This window comes from Pan troglodytes, chromosome 10 (genome assembly GCF_028858775.2).
Source record: "Pan troglodytes isolate AG18354 chromosome 10, NHGRI_mPanTro3-v2.0_pri, whole genome shotgun sequence".
Taxonomy (NCBI): Eukaryota; Metazoa; Chordata; class Mammalia; order Primates; family Hominidae; genus Pan; species Pan troglodytes.
The window spans coordinates 135,239,850-135,262,800 of record NC_072408.2 but is presented as its reverse complement, the minus strand read 5'-3'; the positions used below and the strand labels follow the sequence as shown (position 1 = coordinate 135,262,800).

At 42.7% G+C, this 22,951-nt stretch overlaps 1 protein-coding gene across 1 annotated transcript in view; it reads right to left on the bottom strand.

The window, feature by feature from the left end:
* TMEM132C (transmembrane protein 132C) overlaps positions 1-22,951 on the bottom strand; it is a 439,931-nt gene that overhangs the window by 253,237 nt on the left and 163,743 nt on the right. The window lies entirely within an intron of this gene.

Sequence of the window (22,951 nt, the reverse complement as noted above, 5' to 3'; positions counted from 1 at the left end):
TGTAGTTCGAGCTATTACTCGGGAGCCTGAGGTGAGAGGATCGCTTGAGTCTGGGAAGTGAAGGATGCAGTGAGCCGTGATCGCACCACTGTACTCCAGCCTGGGTGACAGAGTGAGAGAGACCCTGTATCAAAAATAATCATAATCATAATTGCATTTTTTTTATTTTTTAAAAAATAAAAGAAAATTGCTTGGCCTGCATTTTGACTTCCTTCTCTTTTTCAAATTATTTCTGGATATAAGACTTGGTAAATAATACTTAAAATTTAATTTTTGTTCTTTCAACTTATCACTGTATTTTTAAGTGACTTTATTTTGTTGTCTGGTGGTTGTCCACCTACCCATAAAGTGTAAGCTCCACTGGGTCCCCTTTTTTGTCTGTTCTGCTCACTCTTGACTGCCCAAGGTGGAGAGCTAACACTTAGTAGCTGCTTAATAAATATGTATTGACTAAAGGAATGAATGAATAAATTAATGACTTGTGGCACAAAGCCTCAAACTCACCCCACCCATCAGGAGGAAACTTGTTTGATTTTTAAAGACTCTCCTGGGAATTTCTTTTTCATAAATCAATACTGTTTGTACAGACCGAAAGTGCAATGCTTACTCCCCTTCATATTTTAGTCAGTGTCGCAATACATTTCTGATGGTGTATTTATTTTCTGCCAAGTAACAATAGGTCTCATGAAAAATGAGTGGCCCTGCACACTGGAATGTGTGAGGAAGAATAATGGGTTGATTAATGAACCTCACAAAATATGCAGCCCTCTTTCCTGCCGGGGGTAGCAGGCGGAGACTCACACAAATTAAAAAGGATGAAGAGGATCAATTTTCTAGAAATCAGAAAGTAAAGGAAGCCTGGGAAAAATCAAAGGCACATTTTTAGCTGGAGATGCTTGTGTCTTTTCTTTCTCTTGAACTTAGGACAAACAGGAAAAACAATATTTCTCCCTTTTTTTCATTTATTATTTTATCTTGTCTTCCTCTGGTGCTCAAGGATAGAAAAGGGCAGTCTAGAAACGTAATACTGGTTTATTTTTGTATTTTTTTTCTAAAAGAGACTAACACCTTAGTAGCCAAACATCTACATTTTTAGCAAAAGTAAACAGCAAAGAACCCAAATCTCTGATACCAATCTTTCAATGGGGCTTTTACTCTCTGGCTAGAGAGCCACAAACAAGAAACTTTGAATCTGTTTTTGTTTTCAATAAAAATCTTGTTTAACAGCATCATGAATATTCATGCTTTCGGCTTACTTCCAAATAAAAACAAGAGAAGCCAAATGAAACAAGAAAAAAAGAAAAAGTAGTTCACTCAGCTGCACAAAGGTTTGAAGGACATGATTTTATGTTTTGAGGCATATGTGCCAATTAATAAAAAAGAAAAATAAGGAGAAAAATAACTCGTCATAATCAGAGCACAAAGGGTGCCAGCATCCACAGCAGAATTCCTTGAATTTCAGTAATTGCCTTATTCATTTTGCAGTATTTGCTATATTTGAGAACCAACTATCTCATTATTTATATATTTTTCTGTAAACTGAGTTCAACCAAACTCACTTTTAAAACATGTAGCCTCACTTCCTTCTGTGCCATCAATAAATTTGATAAGTGAATTATATTTTTTCTTATGCATATGAATACAAATCATAATTAGTAAATAAAAGAAGTGTAACTAAAATTTGGTATCTTACCAGTGGCATGCCTACCATGTTTTTGGAATTATTTACCATAGCCTAGGGCATTTTATTGGTCTTTAATCATTCAACTGTCATTGATGGGTGACCCTCATCTGCTGAGGGAATTGGAAATAAAACAGTGAGAAACATAGGGTCCCTGATCTCAAAGGCTCTCTCTGTGGTGCAACTCCAACTGTAAAATGAGTTGGTCTTATTCTATCATTTATTTTTGACCTTGAACACCCAGAAGTCAGGAGTTCAAGGTAGGGCTTCTTAATGTTCCCTGCTATCCAATATGATAGCCAGTAGCCACAAGTGACTCTTAAATTTAAATTAATTAAAATTAAATAAAATTAAAAGTTTAGTTCCTCCATCAAATGAGCCATGTCAAATGCTCAATAACTACCTGCAGCAAGTGGCTGCTTACCAGGCAGCACTGATATAGACTATTACCACCACTACACAATGTTCGACTGGCTAGCTCTGCTCCAGAAAGCACAGTGCCTTCCTTTCACACCACTGAGCTACTTTTAGTAACTCACTCGTGAAACTCAGGGCCCTACATCCCTCTCTAGGCAGGCTGGGATCGTCAAATCTTCATAGGCCTTGTGGACATTTCCCTAGAAAATTCTAGCACCTATTGCATATTAAACTTGATTCCACTTCCTAGTAAGTTGCCTTGTTTCTGCTTCTGTGTGTCAAATGCACTTCCTTCCCTGGCAAAGAGTTTCGACATGGAAACGTCTAGTCACCTTCCTGGGAAGCAGCAGCTTTATTTACTTTAATCACTGCATAGCTAAGGAGACACCTGTCAAAAAAACCACTGCTATTTTTGAGACAATGGGATTATTTACAGCATGATTAGTTTGTACTCTGATGGGTGACACTGTAACAGAGTCATAGCCAAGCCCAGTAAGATTGCATCTTCACGCCTTGCATATTGGAAAACTGTCATGACATCCTTCATAATGGAATTATGATAACATCAGACAAGGATGAGGTTTCATCTTGGCTTCAGTCCAAATGGAGAAGTCATCCTAATAAACTGTAAACAGACCCAAAGCATGAACTAATAAGAAGTTATCTGGTCTACTTGTTTCTAGCAGTGGAGTAGGTTAACACAATTAACTTAATGAAGTCAAAGACTTAGGCACTGAAATACTATAGTAGACACTGTAAACAAAAACGCCTCCGGGGACCAGGAAAGTAATTTCAGTAAATGAGCAGGCTTGCCTGGGAGGCACTATAGGGAGTGACTGGAGCTACGATGGAGCGGAGAGCACATGCCCCCCAGAGCAGCCTTCTGGCTCCAAACTCTTGGAGCAGAAAAATGGGCTCAGTTTTCAGACCCTCTGATTTTTAAGATAAAATAGGAAAACAGCTTCTAAATAAAATTTCTTTTTTTTTTTTTTTGAGACAGAGTCTCGCTCTGTCGCCCAGGCTGGAGTGCAGTGGCACAATCTCGGCTCATTGCAACCTCCGCCTCCCGGGTTCACGCCGTTCTCCTGTCTCAGCCTCCCGAGTAGCTGGGACTACAGGTGCCCACCACCGCGCCCGGCTAATTTTTTATATTTTTAGTAGAGACAGGGTTTCGCCGTGTTAGCCAGGATGGTCTCGATCTCCTGACCTCGTGATCCGCCCGCCTCGGCCTATAAAATTTCTTAATTTTTAAAATATGACACAGGCCCAACAAAACACTCCTTCAAGCCACCAGACTCTAACCCATGTGCTAAGCAAAGTTAATACGAATTGGTTAATAAATAAGAAACGAAGAGGATAATTGCATGTTCAGGTTATCCCTTATGGTAGATTATAAAAGAGGGCATATTTTGCCTTCCCTGTATCCAAAAGTCCCTTAGCAGTTTGACTCTGAAGCTCCTCCGATTAAGAAGTGGGATCTGTTTCCCCATTCCATAAACATGGGATGGACTTGTGATTTGTTGTGGCCGAAAGAAGGTGGCAAAAGCAGTCTTATACCAGTTCCAATCCCGGGCATTGGCTCGACTCTTTCTCTTGGAGCCCTGGGACTTCCATGCAAACAAGCCCAGGCTGGCCTGCTAGAGTAGGACACACAGATGGCCCTGAGGCCCCCATCATCCCAGATGATAGCCAGTCGACCCCTATAAGCAGAGCTGCCTAGCTGACTGGCAGTTGACCTCAGACAAATGAGTGAGCCCGGCCAAGAGCAGAAGACCTGCCCAGCGGAGCACAGCACAAATGACAGACACAGAATTGCAAGGTAAAGAAATAGTTGTTGCTCTAAGTCATGTGGTTTTCAGAGTGGTTTGTTAGGCAAAAAGCTGCATAACAGTTCAGTAGCTATATCATTAGGGTTCAAATCCCAGCTCCACCAACTACTAGTTATGTGATTTTGAAACAGTGATGTAACCTTCAATGCCTCCCATCAATTTTCACCAGTGACAACTAAAAAAAAAATTGTCTTACTTCTGCCAAATCTAACATTCAGCAGGTTATTTGTTTCAGAAATGGGAGAATGTGGTGGGATCGTTTTAGGAATTATATTACTACGCTTTTCTAAAAAGCGCTTGAAATAATATCATACGTCTAGGAGTGTGGTGACTCTGACTCTTACTCGCTTATGAAGGCCAAATGTTAAATCAGAAATTCAGTGAGCCAGTTGGCAATTTGAGATTAATCATAGTGGGAGTATTTACACCTGAGAAATGGGCAAATGCTATGCATAAGGGTTTCTATTTTCCCCTCCCTGAAGAGCAGGTTGTTAAATATTGATCAGAAAACCTCTGTTATGCCTTCCTTATATACTAATCAAGGCAACAGGTATAGCCTTTTCTTTCATAAACGTTTGTTTTAGAACCTCAGCATCCATTTCCTTCCCTGATGGCACCAAATTATTTTCAGGGAATTACCTCTTGCCTGTTGTATGAAGTCTTGATAAGACAGTAATTTTAAGGGACCGGAGGTGGAAAGAGCTGTATTCTTTCTCTCCCTGCCACAGGACAGCCAATGGATGGTGTGTGGCCAAACTCAGCCAATCATGCTTCTTCCCTGGGAGCATGATGATTAAGTAAGTGGACACAGGTGCAGGAGGGACGGGCGATCACTGGTCACAACAGCTACAAGCAAGTGGCCATTTTTGAGCCCCAGCTTTCCAGCACTGCCCTGAGAGCTGTTTCCACTGCCCTGAGAGCTCATTCCACTCCTTCCACGCACTGCCCAGTATGCTTCCCAAAAGTTCCCTTTTCCTTAGCACACGTGTACCAATTGCTGTTGCTTGCAATCCACAACCACAAGAGAGACCTCAAAACTGGATTTGGAGACATTTCTCCTACCTTACTCTAGGCCTAGTTCCTTGGACTTTTGCATCCCACAGGCTCTGTATTCATTTATGCATTTTGTATCTGTCTATGCAGCAATGAAACCACTTCTTAGAAAACAGCAGAGCAATCAGTCCCCAGAGGCAAAGTATGATGGCATTATCAGGTCATTTCATAATATATCGCTGCTTCAGTAATGACTGAATGCAGGTTGGAGTGGCTGAATTACCCCAACCCTTCTGAAGCATGGGGTCCCAGGCCTGATATAATGGGAGATGCAAAAGCAATCAAGGACAAAGACAGCCTCAGAATTTAGAGGTCTGCAAAGCTAATCTACTTAAAGTGCAAACCCATGCTGTTTTCTTTTAAGGTTACTATTGACTCCAGTCAATAGGTGTTTGCTAAATAGTTGATTAAAGAACTGAGATGGAGAAATTTAAATGCCTTTGGGAAAAAGGGAGAATGGGCATCTTATGATCAGGAAAGTTTGGTATTTGCAAATGTGTGGTCTCCAGAGTTAGGAGTTAGACATTCTTATGGAAGATGCTTGGCATTTGTGGGCTCAGGGACATCGTACATTCTGTCTGAGCCCTAGCAGTTGTCTGTGGCTCATGCCACCAAAAGGCTGGTGCACCTGTCTGCGTCCCTCATGGCCCAGCATCTAGAACTTCTTAGATCTGAGACTTGAGCTCAGCATATAATGACGACCTCAGAAGGAGGTAGCTCTTCCCCACTGCCACTGCCCTGTGAGTTTGACTGCTGTGAAATTGCCGCTGATTTCACCCTGGTCGTGGGGAGTATCAGGCATTCACGTTGATTGAAAATGGGGCCTCCTTACTGAATCTCAGAAGGCAAATAATTTCGGCTGAAGATACATGTCCAAATACTGACAAGTCTCACACCATCCCCCGTTGCTTTTCTTTTTTCATAGCATAAGTGGGGAAAAGGACATAAAGGAAAATGCCGCATGATGAAGTTGTCAGAGGTTTTGTAGATGACAGAGATTAAGTATCTCACGTTCATTATGACTCAATTATTGTGGTTCTCTGGTGCTTTGTGGCCTCTGCTTTCATGTTCTACAAACAGGGGCTTGGCTGCCTGTCTGAAGAGAGAGCATTCTAGAAGCAGCGTGAAGTCCGCAGGGGTGAGGGGTCGGGGGCCTTTAAATCACCATTTACTCTATTACGGACAGTTCCTCTTATTCCCCGCAGACTTTTCAGCAAGTGCCAGGGCACTGCAAGAGATGCTCCCTGGAGGTTTGTAAACACCAGGCACTCAGAGTGAGCCCTTCATGAACAAGCCTGGGAAGTGTCTCCAGCGGCAGCCGCCTGGGTGCTCAGCAGAGAGACTGGGGATGGTCCGCGGAGCTGAAGAGGAAGAAGCTTGTCTCCCACCGCGGACAGGCAGCTTCCCAGGGCTCCTGGGCTCTTGGCTGGACACATGGACACCCCAGGACCAAGATATAGCACCTCCAATAGTGACAACCCCTGACCCATCACACGCGGGGCTGGCTCTGCCTAATGTTTACTGAGGGCTTTGAAAGTGCCTCGCAAAAAGACAAAAAGAGCAGCAGCAAGCTAAGAGTACACAACCACAGGAGAGGCAATGAGAGGAAAAGAGGCCACTCGAATCTTCTGAATAGCACCCTCTCTTTTAATGTTGCTTTGTTCAATTCAGTTCGAATGTGCACGCCGCTGAACTGTTTAAATTAGATGGCCAAATGATAGCAATCTGGAGGGAAAAAAGTTGTAGTTTTTTTTTTTTTTATGTAACATTTTAACTTTTTCTATGCAAAAGAAAAAAAGTCGACAATTTCCATAGCAACAGGCCTGTTCTCTGCTTTTTTGGAAACAGTTCAAGAATTAATTTCAGAATTTTGTATGAGGCTTTTCCAGATACAGGTAACTCTTAATTGTTTTTGTTTTTTTTTTTTTTTGAGTAATGCTCTTAGCGGCTTCAATTAACCCCAATGGCGGGAAAGCCCGATATATTTGCCTTTAAACCTCCGTACAAGGTTCAAACACCTTCCTTTTAGTCTCGCCTGTCTCTGTCAGATTGAAAAATATAATTTCTTAATGAGTTCTTTGGTCTTGACTTAAGACCACTTCCTAATGGTCGTTGCTCACAGAGTTAATTGCAGAAACAGCATTCGAGTGCAATCAGAGAGGGAACAGAGAGAGAAACCTCATCAAATACCACCCGCGCCAAGGACGCGGGGCCACACAAGACTTGCTGAGTCTTTGCTCAGAACAAACAGGAAAGATATTTATTGCCACAATCTTTAGCCAAAGAAGACTGGAGTTTGTTTTCTTCTAGGAGTCAGTTGCCTGAATGTGGCCCCACTTGAAAACCAGAGTTTACGGTTCCACCCACATTTGCTACACACATCCCTTCCCAAGTATTTCCCCGTGTGACTGTCATCAACAGGCCAATGAGAAGAGAATCTGAAAATGCGCTTAATTCACTACCAGTCTGCTCCCTCCCTGCCTGCAAACATCAAGGGCATCTTTACAAAAAGTTCCCCATGTGGTCACAGCACCCCTCTGGACGCAGACCCTTGCTGCCCACTCATCCGGAGCCTTCCACCTGGGGAGAAGCACCTTGAGATGCCGTGGGGAATAAAAAGGCACAGCTATGGCTGGAAATGAAGCACAGAGGGGTATTTCCACACTCACAAATCCACGGTGCAAAGATGATAAATGACAAAAGGTTGGTCCAAAGAGAACGCTACAAAGAACTTGAAGAAGGAGAGATCAGGCTGGGCGCGGTGGCTCCCTCCTGCAATCCCAGCACTTTGGGAGGCTGAGGCGGGAGGATCGCTTGAGCATAGGAGTTCAAGACCAGTCTGGGCAACACAGCAAAGGCCTATCCTACAAAAAATTTAATTAGCTGGGTGTGGTGGTGCGTGCCTGTAGTTTCAGGTACTTACAAGGCTGAGGCAGGAGAATCACTTGAGTCCAGGAGTTTGAGGCTGCAGTGAGCTATGACTGGTACCACAGCACTCCAGCCTGGGTGAAACAGTGAGATTCCAGCTTTACAAAAAAAGGTGAGTTCATACCTGGCTTGAAGAAAGGGGAACAGGGATGAGAACCAGCAGGAGGCAATCCTGAATGGCAGGAAGAAGCCCACTTTGTGAAGACAGAGGACGGAGCATTCCGGGCAGCTGGAACAGCAATACAAAGGCCCCCAGGTAGGAATGCGCTCTGTGTGTTGCAGCAGGAGACAGCGAGCCTTTCGGGATGAAAAACGAGGCTGCAGATGGAGGCTGGTCTCAGGCTGTGGATTTTAGCCTTGTCAGTTCATCAGAGCCATCCAGAGGGAGACTTTAAAATACAAATAATATCCAGGTGGGTCCCAGAGATTCTGATTTCACTGGAGTAGGGCAAGGTTCAGGCATTGCTGTTCTTAATTTTTCAAAAAATATTATAAAACTATAGAAAAATTAGAAGAATAGTATCATAAATGCCTCCAGCTAAATTTAAAAACTTTAAAAATCTTTAAATGTATGCTTTAAAAATTTTTTATTAATTTTTATTTCTGTAGCTTTTGGGGTACTGGTGGTTTCTGGTTTCATGGTTAAGTTCTTTAGTGGTGATTTCTGAGATTTCATTGCACCTGTGACCTGAGCAGTGTACACTGTACCCAATATGTAGTCTTTTGTCCCTCACCTACCTCCCAGCCTTCCCCCTCCAAGTCCCCAATGTCCATTTTATCATTTTTATGCCTTTGCATCCTCTAGTTTAGCTCCCACTTGTGAGAACATATGACTAAATGTTTTGCTTTTGCTTCTCTGTCTCTCTCTCAGTATATATATATGTATACGTATACACACGCATATAACATATATCCATTTTTTTAATGAGCCATTTGAAAGTAACATTTAGACACCATGACACTTCACTCCTAAATACTCCACATGCATCTCCTGAGAACAAGAAACTTCTCCTATGATGGCAATGACCTAATCATATGCAAGGCAGTTTTTATTCATTCAAAAATATCACTTAATATATAGTTTATAGTCAAATTTCTCCAATTGCCAGGAACTGGGGGTAGAAACAGGTGGGAAGTCATTGTTTAATAGGAATGGAGTTTCTTTTCGGGGTGATGAAAATGTTCTGAAACTATTCATAGAGATAGTAGTTGCACAACATCGTGAATACAGTAAGTGCCACTGAAGCGGTCACTTTAAAATGGTGAATTTTATGTCATGTGAATTTCACCTTAATTTTTAAAATCTCAAAGTGTTCAAAAAATACCCTTTGCAGCATGTTTTTCCCCTAATGTTTGCATCCAGGATCATGAATTGCATTTGTCACTGTTCTTTTGTTTCTGTCCTTCACCTTTTTTTTTTTTTTTTTAAACACTGACATTACAAAAAGTCCAGGCCAGACCAAATTAAAATTCTTTTAATTTTTTAACAGTTTTATACCTAAAAGTGAACAAAAATACCAATGCCTGAACCTCACCCTAATCCAATTAAATCAGTATCTCAGGGTCCACCTGGATATTACTGGGATTTCACTCTCTCTCTCCAGATGGTTCTAATGAACAGTCAGGGCGAGGGCCATGGCCCCAGGTTTACCAGCATCTCCAAACTGCATGTGTATATGCCCTGGAGAATAACCCACACACTGGATCTGTCTCATTCAACTCTAGTTTAACATTTTTGGCAAGAACAGAAGCCATATGAAGGAGAAATCAATCAGAAACCAACAGCAGTTCTTACTTCTGGAGGGGAGGGAGCGAGTGATGACGAGGCTAAACAGACAGGGAGGGGACTGAGGTTTCAGGATCTTGAAGCCAGATTCCTCTTTCACAGAAGAAAAGACTGAGGCCCAGGAGGCATGACTCCTCAGAACTGCCTAAGATTGCAAAGCTGAGCCAGGGCGAGCCCTGCATAGTATCATTGTTTAATTTTTTAATTTTAATTTATTATTAATTAATTAGAGATGGAGTCTTGCTCTGTCACCCAGGCTGAGTGCCATGGTGCGATCCCGGCTCAGTGCAACCTCTGCCTCTCCGGTTCAAGTGATTCTCCTGCCTCAGCCTCCCAAGTAGCTGGGATTACAGGCGCCCACCACCACACCTGGCTAATTTTTTTTTTTTTTTTTTTTGTATTTTTAGTAGAGATGTGTTTCGCCATGTTGGCAAGCTGGTCTCGAACTCCTGACCTCAAATGATCTGCCCGCCTCGGCCTCCCAAAATGGCTAATGCCATTTAAATCACAGGGAAGGCAAGAGCAGGAACATAGGCTGTTCAGGTTGAGCCTCCAACACCAGTTCCTGGAAATATTCCCTCCACTGTCACCAAATGTCTAGTGTTTCACAGACATTGACAATAAGCTACCTGGCAATGAGTCACCTGTCTGCAGGTGACTGCAGGGGACACAAAGTATCTTGGCATGCCACTGAGTCTCCCATATGTGTGAGGAGCCAAAGTCCCTTTGCTGGAAGTATATCTTTGGATGCTATTTCAGCCAAAGCTACAGATTTGGAAGCAGCTATGCTTTTAGCAGTGGAACCAACTGTTTACTAAGCCATCGCCTTGTAGCAAGCCATGTATGACTTGAGGGGAAATGAAGAAATGCCAGTAGGTAGGCAGTAGCCAGAATCTGGGCTCACTGGACAGGCCCACAGAGGTCAGTCAGGTGGGTACTATGTGAGTGGAGTGGACTGAGAGGAGTCCAGTGAACTGGATGCATGTGCCCTGTCTGATGAGGTTGACCGTGGCTCTGCTCCTCGCACTCATCGCCGTGCAGAACTGCTGACCTGCCAGACCTCAGTTTTCAAGAAGAGCTGAATGCCTGACTTTCTTTGTGACATCTCTTGGGTTTTTAGAACAGTGTTAGCAACTAGGGTAGACATTGTTCTTGCTTTTTGTTTTTACTGTTTGTTTGCTTGTTTGTTTTGTTTTGAGATGGAGTTTCGCTCTTGTCGCCCATGCCGGAGTGCAGTGGCGCGATCTCAGCTCACTGCAACCTCTGTCTCCCAGATTCAAGCGATTGTCCTGCCTCAGCCTCCCAAGTAGCTGGGACTACATCACGACGCCTGGATAATTTTTGTATTTTTGGTAGAGATGGGGTTTCCCCATGTTGGCCAGGCTGGTCTTGAACTCTTGATCTCAAGTTTTCTGCCCACCTCAGCCTCCCAAAGTGCTGGGATTACAGGTGTGAGCCAACGTGCCTGGCTGTTCTTGCTTTTTGTATATCCACCATCATATCAGGAGAATGGTCCCCATTACCATCTTCACAAGACAGAAGCTAGAAACTCACTTTCCCAGACACCTTTGCTGCTAGCAAGAAGTCATGTGACCAGGTCTCAACCAATCAGATCTGGCCATGTGATATACTGATTCAGAAGAGAATAAAAAGATGTATTCCTTGGCAAGAGGGGATGATTTTGGAGGGCAGCAGAGATGTGGTCCCAGTATTTAGTGTTGGTAGTGACAGCTGCAAGGTCTCATTCAGGGGCCGTGGCAGCAGGCCCTTTCCTGGAGATGTCCCCACAGAGGGATTTGGCTATTACTCTGGGCATGGTGGGTCCTAACCCTGGCTCTGTTTCTCATGAAGATTTTGTGAGCTACCTACCATTTTTTTCTACATTCATTTTCTGTCTAACCCAGCTAGAGTGGATTCTGTTGTTTGCAGTTGAGAACTACAACTAAAAGAGCAACTAATTCATCTTATGTTTAAAGCCTTGTAGAGACAAAATAAAACACAATTGTTAGAGTGATATAGCCAGAAGCCACTAGTTGTGACCTTTGAGTTGGAGTTAGCACCTGACTCCAACATGGATAGCCCCAGACAGGAGAATGGGAGAAATATCCTTTGACTGAGCAAATTCTTTCAAATTGTGGTTATTCATAAGGATATCAGAGAGAGCTATAAGTAGACATTTCCTCCCTTCAAATGACACCTCCAAACAGAAAGAGAAAAGCAAAAGCTCTCATGTTGTTTTGCAATACATGGTGCAACATACCCTATGAAGCAGCCAGACATGCCCTCGAGGAGGCTGGATGTGAAATGGTCCCTCAAGGGTACAATCCCATATGACCATTCTCTAAGGAGGCTCACATACTGCTGGGAGCACCATCAGAATCACTCATTCTGCTGCTCCATCATCTGCGGCTCATGCGCCTGCTGCCTGCCTTTCCCTTACTGTAGGGGATGCTGTCAAATCCAATTGTGCCCTCCCTTTGACCCCCTCCCCACTACAGTCAGCTACAGAGAGTAAAGATAAAAATACTGCTTAGGAGAGAGGGCCTCTGGGTCTCCAGATGGCCTTGTGTAGGGTGTGCTGAAAACTGGCAGCTGAGTCATTGCTTCATCCTGCTGAGGAAAGAAAGGTCCTTCTTCACAAATTTTCTGGAAGTTCCTAAGATATAAAGTATTGAATGAAATAGCTCCAGATAGTATCTCTACTGAAAACACTGTCAAACACTAGGCAATTTCTTTTTCCTGGATAATAAGTCTAACATGCACAGATCTCATTCTACAAACTCAGAATTTGCTCCCCCATACCTCCATAATTGAACTAATTTTTCTTTCTGGCCATTATTTCAAAAGCTGATAAAACTGAGCCTCAGGGAGTTGGCAATATCCTGTATTCAAGAGACAGCACTCTGCTTTGTGGCTGAGTGGACCCTAGTGTTGTCTGGGCAGCATGTACCCAGCCTCAAAAGATGCACAAGAAATAACTTACATTTTTTTTTTCATGGTGTTGTGGAGGCAAATAGATGCTTCAAGGTGAAGATGGGCAGCTCCTTCCTTGCCATTGGCTGTCAGAAACTCATTGAAGTGGATGAATGACAACTTTGTACCTCTGCTTTGGACCATACGCTTATGAGAAGCATATGGCCACAGAAGTTGTTGTTGACACTCTGGGTGAAATGTGAAAAGGTCCTAGTGTCTGAGTCTATGATAACAACCAATATGTCTTCCCCATAAAGCAGGGTATCTTGACCTTGCCCACCTGCTGCTGAATGAGGGGCACTCCTATTACGGCAGACCCAGGAGAACTGGGGGAAAAAAAAGAGAAAGTGTGCTCAGGCTGACATTGGCGTGCATAGATCCAAATCTGAGTGTTCTCAACTTGAATACTGGGAAAAACTGAAGTGGAGAGAAATGCAAAATAGGAAATCCAGAGGCAGAAAGCAGATTGGTGGCTTCCAGAGGCTTCGGGGAGACAGGAGGGATGAGTAACTACTTAGGGTATGAGATTTCCTTTTGGAATGACAAAAATGCTTTGGGACTAGGTAGAAATGGTGATCACACAAAATCGTGAATGTACTAAATACCACCGTATTTTTCACTTTAAAATAGTTAATTTATGTTATGAGAATTTAACCTGAATTTTAAAAGTGGGTGTTCTTAGTACATTTTGTGTTGCTATAACACAATACCTGAGACTGGGTAGTTTATAAAGATAAAGTTTATTTGGCTTACAATTCTGATGACTGGAAAGTTCAGGATTGGGCATCTGAATCTGGTGAGGACCTCAGGCTGCTTCCACGCATGGTGGAAGGTGAAGAGGAGCCGGTGTGTGCAGAGATCACATGGCAAGAGAGGAAGCATGAGAGAATGAGGTATGGAGGAGGTGCCAGGCTCTTTTAAACAACCAGCTCTCATGGTAACTAACAGAGCAAGCACTCATTCCCACCCCACCCTGAACGTTAATCTATTCATGATGAATCTACCCCCATGACCCAAACACCCCCCATTAGGCCCCAACTCCAACACTGGGGTTCAAATATCAACATGAGGTTTGGAGAAGACAAACACTCAAACCATAGTAGGGGTTTTAAGACGGAATTTTTTTTGGACTGACTGACATTACTGTTCCTTGTCACTTGAGGACTAAAAGAGCTAACAGAATCTGCAAACTTTCAGTCACCCCAAAGAAGATTATTTCCACCAGTACATTTTCAGAAAGCCCCTGAACATAGAAGATAATAAACCAAGGACCAAAGCTCCCAAGATTCAGCATTTTATTACTCCACTTTTCCTAGAACACAATGTCAATGTATTGCTCTGAAGAGACAATGTACTAAGAAAAGCACAAAGAGATCAGAATACACTAAGCTTCTGACCAAAAGAATAAAACAGGGTCAAAGAAAAATATCAGAAACAGATTGCCAAGAGATGGGGGCTGTCCTCTCTGAGAGTTTCTACTCCAAGTCTAGTCAGAAATAAGATTTTCTAAGGGAAACAAATAAATAAGATCAAACATTTAAGAAAAGACATAACTTACGATGGCATAACCTCCCTTTCCCTTCTGCTAGAGATGGTATGAATATGCTCACAGAACAAGTTCTAGCCAATGCAATGTAATAGGAAGTCTGCTGCCAGGCTTGTGGGCAAGATTTTCCTCCTTGAAAAGGCAGAGACATACAAGCACACAGCCCATTTTCCATCTTTGCCCCCTTCCTTCCTGCATGGAACACTCACAGTTGGTGAGTTTATCTTGGTGGTGGTAGTGGCCATCTTGTGAGCCCTGGGGCATCATGGGTAAGTACTGAGGAAGGCAGTGGAGCATGATGGGAAGATCCTGAGTTCATGACAGCATGGAGCTGCGAACTCATGCCCAGCCTCCTTGTTCAGTAAGCAATTAATGTCCTTATATTTATAAGCCAGTGGTTTATTTATTTTATTAAACTTTAAGTTCTAGGGTACATGTGCACAACGTGCAGGTTTGTTACATATGTATACATGTGCCATGTTGGTTTGCTGTACCCATTAACTTGTCATTTACATTAGGTATTTCTCCTAATGCTATCCCTCCCCCAGCCCCCCACCACATGACATGCCCTGGTGTGTGATGTTCCCTGCCCTGTGTCCAAGTGTTCTCATTGTTCAATTCCCACCTATGATTGAGAACACGTGGTGTTTGGTTTTCTGTCCTTGCGATAGTTTGCTCAGAATGATGGTTTCCAGCTGCATCCATGTCCCTACAAAGGACATGAACTCATCCTTTTTTATGGCTGCATAGTATTCCATGGTGTATATGTGCCACATTTTCTTAATCCAGTCTATCATTGATGGACGTTTGGGTTGGTTCCAAGTCTTTGCTATTGTGAATAGTGCCGCAATAAACATACGTGTGCATGTGTCTTTATAGTAGTATGATTTATAATCCTTTGGGTATATACCCAGTAATGGGATGGCTGGGTCAGATGGTATTTCTAGTTCTAGAACCTTGAGGAATCGCCACACTGTCTTCCACAATGGTTGAACTAGTTTACAGTCCCACCAACAGTGTAAAAGTGTTCCTATTTCTCCACATCCTCTTCAGCACCTGTTGTTTCCTGACTTTTTAATGATCGCCATTCTAACTGGTGTGAGATGGTATCTCATTGTGTTTTTGATTTGCATTTCTCTGATGGCCAGTGATGATGAGCATTTTTTCATGTGTCTGTTGGCTGCATAAGTGTCTTCTTTTGAGAAGTGTCTGTTCATATCTTTTGCCCACTTTTTGATGGGGTTGATTTTTTCTTGTAAATTTGTTTAAGTTCTTTGTAGATTCTGGATATTAGCCCTTTGTCAGATGGGTAGATGGCAAAAATTTTCTCCCATTCTGTAGGTTGCCTGTTCATGCTGATGGTAGTTTCTTTTGCTGTGCAGAAGCTTTTTAGTTTAATTAGATCCCATTTGTCTATTTTGGCTTTTGTTGCCATTGCTCTTGGTGTTTTAGTCATGAAGTCCTTGCCCATGCCTATGTCCTGAATGGTATTGCCTAGGTTTTCTTCTAGGGTTTTTATGGTTTTAGGTCTAACATTTAAGTCTTTAATCCATCTTGAATTAATTTTTGTATAAGGTGTAAGGAAGGGATCCAGTTTCAGCTTTCTACATATGGCTAGCCAGTTTTCCCAGCACCATTTATTAAATAGGGAATCCTTTCCCCATTTCTTGTTTTTGTCAGGTTTGTCAAAGATCAGATGGTTTTAGATGTGTGGTGTTATTTCTGAGGCCTCTATTCTGTTCCATTGGTCTATATCTCTGATTTGAGTACCAGTACCATGCTGTTTTGGTTACTGTAGCCTTGTAGTATAGTTTGAAGTCAGGTAGCTTGATGCCTCCAGCTTTGTTCTTTTTGCTTAGGATTGTCTTCGCAATGTGGGCTCTTTTTTGGTTCCATATAAACTTTAAAGTAGTTTTTTTCCAGTTCTGTGAAGAAAGTAATTGGTAGCTTGATGGGGATGGCACTGAATCTATAAATTACCTTGAGCAGTATGGCCATTTTCATGATATTGATTCTTCCTATCCATGAGCATGGAATGTTCTTCCATTTGTTTGTGTCCTCTTTTATTTCGTTGAGCAGTGGTTTGTAGTTCTCCTTGAAGAGGTCCTTCGTATCCCTTGTAAGTTGGATTCCTAGGTATTTTATTCTCTTTGTAGCAATTGTGAATGGGAGTTCACACATGATTTGGCTCTCTGTTTGCCTGTTATTGGTGTATAAGAATGCTTGTGATTTCTGCACATTGATTTTGTATCCTGAGACTTTGCCAAAGTTGCTTATCAGCTTAAGGAGATTTTGAGCTGAGATGATGGCATTTTCTAAATGTCCAATCATGTCATCTGTAAACAGGGACAATTTGACTTCCTCTTTTCCTAATTGAAAAGCCAGTGGTTCTTAATGTTGGGTCACTTGACTGGCAACAGCAGCAGCACCTGGTGCACTAGTTTCTTAGGGCTGCCATCACAGAGTACCACTCACTGGGTGGTTTAAACAATGGACATGTATTGTTTGACAGTTCTGGATGGCAGAGGTCCAAGAAGAAGGTATTGGCAAAGTTGGTTCCTTCTTAGGACTTCTGGTAGTTTGCTGTTAACCTGTGACATTACCAATCTCTGCCTTCATCTTCTAAAAGTCATTTTGATCTCTTCTTAACTAATTACATCTGCAATGACTCTATACCAAATGAAGTCAAATTCGGAGGGGCTGGAGGTTAGGACTTCAATATATGAATTTTGAGAGACACAATTCAACCCATAATACCTAGGAACTCATTAGAAATATAAATTATATGGGCCGGGTGTGGTGGCTCACACCTGCAATCTCAGCACTTTGGGAGGCCGAGGCAGGCGGATTGCCTGAGCTCATGAGTTTGAGACCAGCCTAGGCAACACGGTGAAACCCCATCTCTACTAAAATACCAAAAATAAAAAATTAAAAAAAAAATTAGCCGGGCATAGTGGCATGTGCCTGTAGTCCCAGCTACTTGGGAGGCTGAGGCAGAATAATTGCTTGCACCCTGGAGGCAGAGGTTGCAGTGAGCCGAGATCATGCCACTGCACACGAGGCTGGGTGACAGAGGGAGACTTCACCTCCAAAACAAACAAAAAAGAAATATAAATTATCCAGGCCAGGTGCGGTGGCTCACACCTGTAATCCCAGCACTTTGAGAGGCCAAGGCAGGCGGATCACTTGAGGTCAGGAGTTCAAGACCAGCCTGGACAACATGGTGAAACCCCATCTCCACTAAAAATACAAAAATTAGCCACTGTGGTGGCAGGCACCTGTAATCCTGGCTACTTGGGAGGCTGACACAGGAGAATCTCTTGAACCCAGGAGGCAGAGGTTGCAGTGAGCTGAGGTCACACCAGTGCACTCCAGCCTGGGCGACAAGAGGGAAACTCCGTCTCAAAAAATAAAAATAAAATTATCTGGGTTTCCACATACACTGAATCAGAAATTCTAAGAGTGAGGTCCAGCAATGTTTGTTTCAACAGGTGTTTCTGGTACTCACTCAACTTTGAGAACCACTAGTTTGAGCTACTGTTGGTTAAGCATTGTTAGCTGCAGCTGAAGGCATTTTAGTTCATTCTAGCTGATGATCTCCCACCCTAGGAGAGCAGCCACATTCTTTGAAGGCTGGAGGCGAGTGGTGGCATCCAGCTCTTGTGGATGGAGTCACACTGGCATCGGCTTGCTGCCCGTGTTGCTATCCAGGATAATACATCCTAAAAGAATATTCCCAAATCAATGGAGCTCCTTCAAGGCAGCCCACTGACGCCTTCTTTTTCTGATAACAAAGCCAGAATTTTCTCTTAGTTCCATCTCTGTCTTTTGTATTGCACAGGAAACATAGGGGATTGTGTGGGGCTATGGCCCTTTTGCCTAGGCATCTCACTGCCATTCCCACTACTGTCCTTCCATGCTAGGCACAGGAGGATTCTGAGATCTTGCTTGCTCCCTGTGTTTTATCCAAAGACAGAGGAAAATAAAATCCATTGCCTTCCTTTCTGATTTTCCAAATTTCCCAGGGGGTTTCTCAAATCCTCAGAGCCTGAGGATCCTCTGAGGGTCCTATCAACACTTAAGTTTTCCCAAGTCCCGTCTGACACTCTTTTTCATTTTACCTCCAGTTTAGGAAAACTTGTCTAATTTTTTGCAATAAGAAAAATCCTGATGACAGTTTCCCAAATTTTTGCCCAGTTCCAAAGTCAAGGGTGTTAAAAGGTAAACTGAGGCAGGATAATTTTTTTCTTAAAATTTATTTAAGCAAATAATTCATGAATTGGGCAGCATCAAGCCAGAAGCAGTTCAGAGCTTATGGAGGGAGCAGAAGGGGAAAGCTTTCACAAGAAAGACACAGAAGTAAAGCAAAGAAAATATTGGATTGGTTAGTTACACAGTCGTCTTTTTGTTCTGTTCCACTGGAAAGTCCCTAATTATATACACACACCTCAGTGATACTGCAAATTTGGTTCTAGACCAGTGAAATAAAGTGAATATCACAATAAAGTGAGTCACACATTTTTTTTTGTTTCCCAGTGCATATAAAAGCTATGTTTATCCTTACTGTAGGCTATTAAGTGTGCAACAGCATGGTGTCTAAAAATAATGTACATAATTTTAAAATGTTTTATTGCTAAAAATGCTAATGATCAACTGAGCTTTTAACAAGTCACAATTTTATTTATTTATTTATTTATTTATTTATTTATTTTTTGGCTGGTGGAGGGTCTTGCCTCAATATTGATGGCTGCTGACTGATCAGGGTGGTGGTTGCTGAAGGCTGGGGTGGCTGTAGCAGTGTCTTAAAATAAGACAACAATGAGGCTTGTTGAATCCATTGACTCTTCCTTTCATGAATCACTTCTCTGTAGTACGCGATGTTGTTTGATAGCATTTTACTCATAGCAGAACTTCTTTCATAATTGGAGTTAACCCTCTCAAAACCTCCTGCTGTTTTAACTAAGTTTATGTACTATTACAAATCTTTTATTGTCATTTTGACAATGTTCCAGTATCTTCACCAGGAGTAGATTCTATCTCAGAAAACACTTTCTTTGCTCATCTGCAAGAAGTCATTCTTCATTTTCCAAATTTTTTCATGAGATTGCAGCAATTCAGTCACGTCTTCAGGCTCCACTTCTGATATCTCATTCTTCTGCTATTTCTACCACATCTGGAGGTACTTCCTCTAGTGAATTCTTGAACCCCTCAAAGCCATCCAAGGTGCTGGGACAAACTTCTTCTAAAATCCTGTTAATATTGATATTTGACTTCCTCCCATGAATCACAAATGTTCTTAATGGAATCTAGAATGGTGAATCCTTTCCAGAAGGTTTTCCATTTACTTTGCTCAGATTCCTCAGGGGAATTACTATCTATGGCAGCTACAGCCATACAAAGTGTCTTTCTTAAATAATAAGACTCAAAAGTCAAAATGACTCCTTGATCCACGGGCTGTGGAACAGATGTTGTGTTAGCAATGGATGTTATGTTAGCAGGTATGTAAACAGCATTCATCCCCTTGCACATATCCATCAGAACTCTTGGGTGATTAAGTGCATTGTCAGTGAGCAGTCATATTTTGAGAAGAATAGTTTTTCTGAGCACTGGGTCTCAACAGTGGGCCTAAAATATTTAGTAAGCCGTCCTATAAACAAATGTGCTGTTACAGGCTTTGTGGTTCCATTTATAGACACAGACAGAGCAGATTTAGCATAATTCTTAAGGGTCCTGGGATTTAGGGGTTGATAAATGAGCAACTGAAAGTCACCAGCTGCATTAGCTCCTAAGGAGAGAGTTAGCCTGCTCTTTGAAGCTTTAAAGCCAGGCATTGTCTTCTCCCTTCTAGCTACTAAAGGGCTAGATGGTCGCAGCACTTTGGGGGGCCAAGGCAGGTGAATCACTTGTGGTCAGGAGTTCACAACCAGCCTGGCCAACATGGTGAAACCCCGTCTCTAATAAAAATACAGAAAAATTAGCAAGGCGTGGTGGCCAGCACCTATAATCCCAACTACTCGGCAGGCAGAGGTAGGAGAATCGCTTGAACCCGAGAGGCAGAGGTTGCAGTGAGCCGAGATCGTGCCACTGCACTCCAGCTTGGGTGACAGAGTGAGACTCTGTCTCAAAAAAAAAAAAAAAACAGTCCTGGATGGGATCGTCATCCAAGAGATCCAAGAGGAAGCTATTTCACCTACACTGAAGATCTGCTGTTTAGTGCAGCCACCTCATCGACGATCTTAGCTAGATCTTCTGGATCACTTGCTGCAGCTTCTTCAGCAGCACCTGCTGCCTCACCTTGCACTTTCATGTTATGGAGATGATTTCTTTCCATTAGCCTCAAGAACCAACCTCTGCAAGCTTCAAACTTTTCTTCTGCAGCTTCCTCACTTCCCTCAGCCTTCACAGAATTCTTTTTCACAGAACTAGAGCCATGCTCTGGATTAGGCTTTGGCTCAAAGAAAAGTTGTGGATGGTTTGATTTTCCATCCAGACCCCTAAAACTTTCTCCATATCAGCCAGAGGGCTGTTTTGCCTTCGTATCACTTCTGTGTTCACTGGAGTCGCACTTTTCACTTCCTTCAAGAACTTTCCTTTGTGTTCGCAACTTGGGGAACTGGCATAAGAGGCCTAGCCTTTGGCCTCCCCACTTTCCACATGCCTTCCTCATGAAGCTTCATCATTTCTAGCTTTTGACTGAAAGTGAAAGATGTGGGACCCTTCCTTTCACTGAAACACTTAGAGGCCCGTGTAGGGTTATTCATTAGCCTAATTTCAATATTGTTACATCTTAGGGAATAGGGAGGCCTAAGGAGAGGGAGAGGGATGCAACAGTGGCCAGTCAAAACACACACAACATTTATTAAATTTGTCATCTTATATGGGCACAGTTCATGGTGCCCCAAAACAATACAATAGTAACATCACAGATCACCTATCACAGATCTCCATAACACATATAATAATAATAATGTTTGAAATATTCCAAGAATTGTCAAAATGTGACATGGAGACAGGAAGTGAGCACGTGCTGTTGGAAAAATAGTGCTGGTAGACTTGCTCAATGCAGGGTTACCACAAACCTTCAGCTTTTAAACAACACATTATCTGTGAAATGCAGTAAACTGAAGCACAACCAAACAACATATGCCCGTATAATTATAAGTTTGTTGGCTGCTTCTGATTGATTGAGCTTAAGTTCTATTTTTTCTTTAATACATGCATTTACAAGAAATGGTTCCAGTTAAGTTCTCATTATGTTTGCAAATCAAGCAAGGTTAAGGTCACGTAAGAGGCCTAACTGGTTTTGTCTGCTCAGGGATTATTCAGGCCTGGTCTGCATTTAATTTTCTAGAACAACGGTTTCACCCTCCCATCCGTCATTTGTGCTATGGTATCCAATGCCATAGGGGCATCAATAGAACTTGCTTGCCCTATGGCTGGAAGCTTGGCAAGAACCACTGTGTCATACGAAGCGAAGTGGGGTGAAAAAATCAATTACATCAAAATAAGGTAGGCTGGTGGATGGTTAAATGCCCACTGCAGGCTTACTAGGAACGTTGTGGGTCAAAGTCTCTTGAACTCTCTGGAGACTCTGTAGCTCGCTGGGTTACTGAGAAGGAGGCCGAGCTGCCCCCAGCACCCTGCAGCCACCAGCCCAGTGAGGTAAAAATGGTGCCTTCCCCTATCCACCGTGATGTGCAGCCATGCCTGGTCCTCCTCTCCCCAATGTGCATCTCAGGATGGCATAATTGTGTCTGTCCGCTACACCCTTTAGCTCTCCCATCTGAGATACGGAGCAGTGGTCCAACATTTTTAAGAGCCAGTCCCATGCCTGGGCACCCTGTTTTGGGATGTAGTCATTAGGAACTAATGAAACGCATCATAATGAAGGTGTGACACTCTTTCTGCCAGTGTGTTATCCAAGGTAAGCCCCATCTTTGAATACCCCTCTCTGATGTTATCAAAGCCCTGTTCTTCTTCTTTTCTAACAGAAGGGATATTAAGATGTACTATTACGAAGTATAGGCTAACTAGATTAGCTCCTTGCTCCTTGGTGAACATGAAAATTGGCCTTGATTTCCATGGCTGGTCAACACATGACCTGCAGCCAACATCTGGGAGGAGCATTTCAAAGAGACAGAGCTCCTTGCATTGTCAGGAAAGGCTGCCAGGTTCCCAGCAGACAGCTCTTAGCAGCCCATGTTCCCGGGCACATTCGTGATCCACAGAGAAGCATGGTGGCTTTTCAGCCTGATAAGCAATTGGTTATAACCTATGGCTGTGGTCATCTACCTAGCCACACGGCAATCAACCATTTATTCATCTCAGGGTTTCTCCATCGCTGCACACTGACTGGCATTTGGGATTAGAATATTCTTTGTGGGGTTAGTGGGGAGGCTGTCTTGCATATTGTAGGATATCTTGCACTATCTCTAATCTCTGTTTACTAGATGCCAGTAGCACCTCCCTCGCCAATTTTGACAACCAAAAATGTCTCCAGACATTGCAGATATCTCCAGGAAAGTGAGTTTAGGTAAAACTCTTCCCCTGTTGAAAAACCTGTCTTACCTCAATGAAAGCAATGGCATCCCTCCTCCCAAAGAAGGTAGATGCTGCTACAGAGATGGGAGTTCATCAATTAGAATGCTTTCAGCTGCAATCCACAGCACTCACTCAAGCATAGTTGCAATAGACTCTCTGTGTAATGTCCAGAAAAATACATGTAATAAAAATAATAA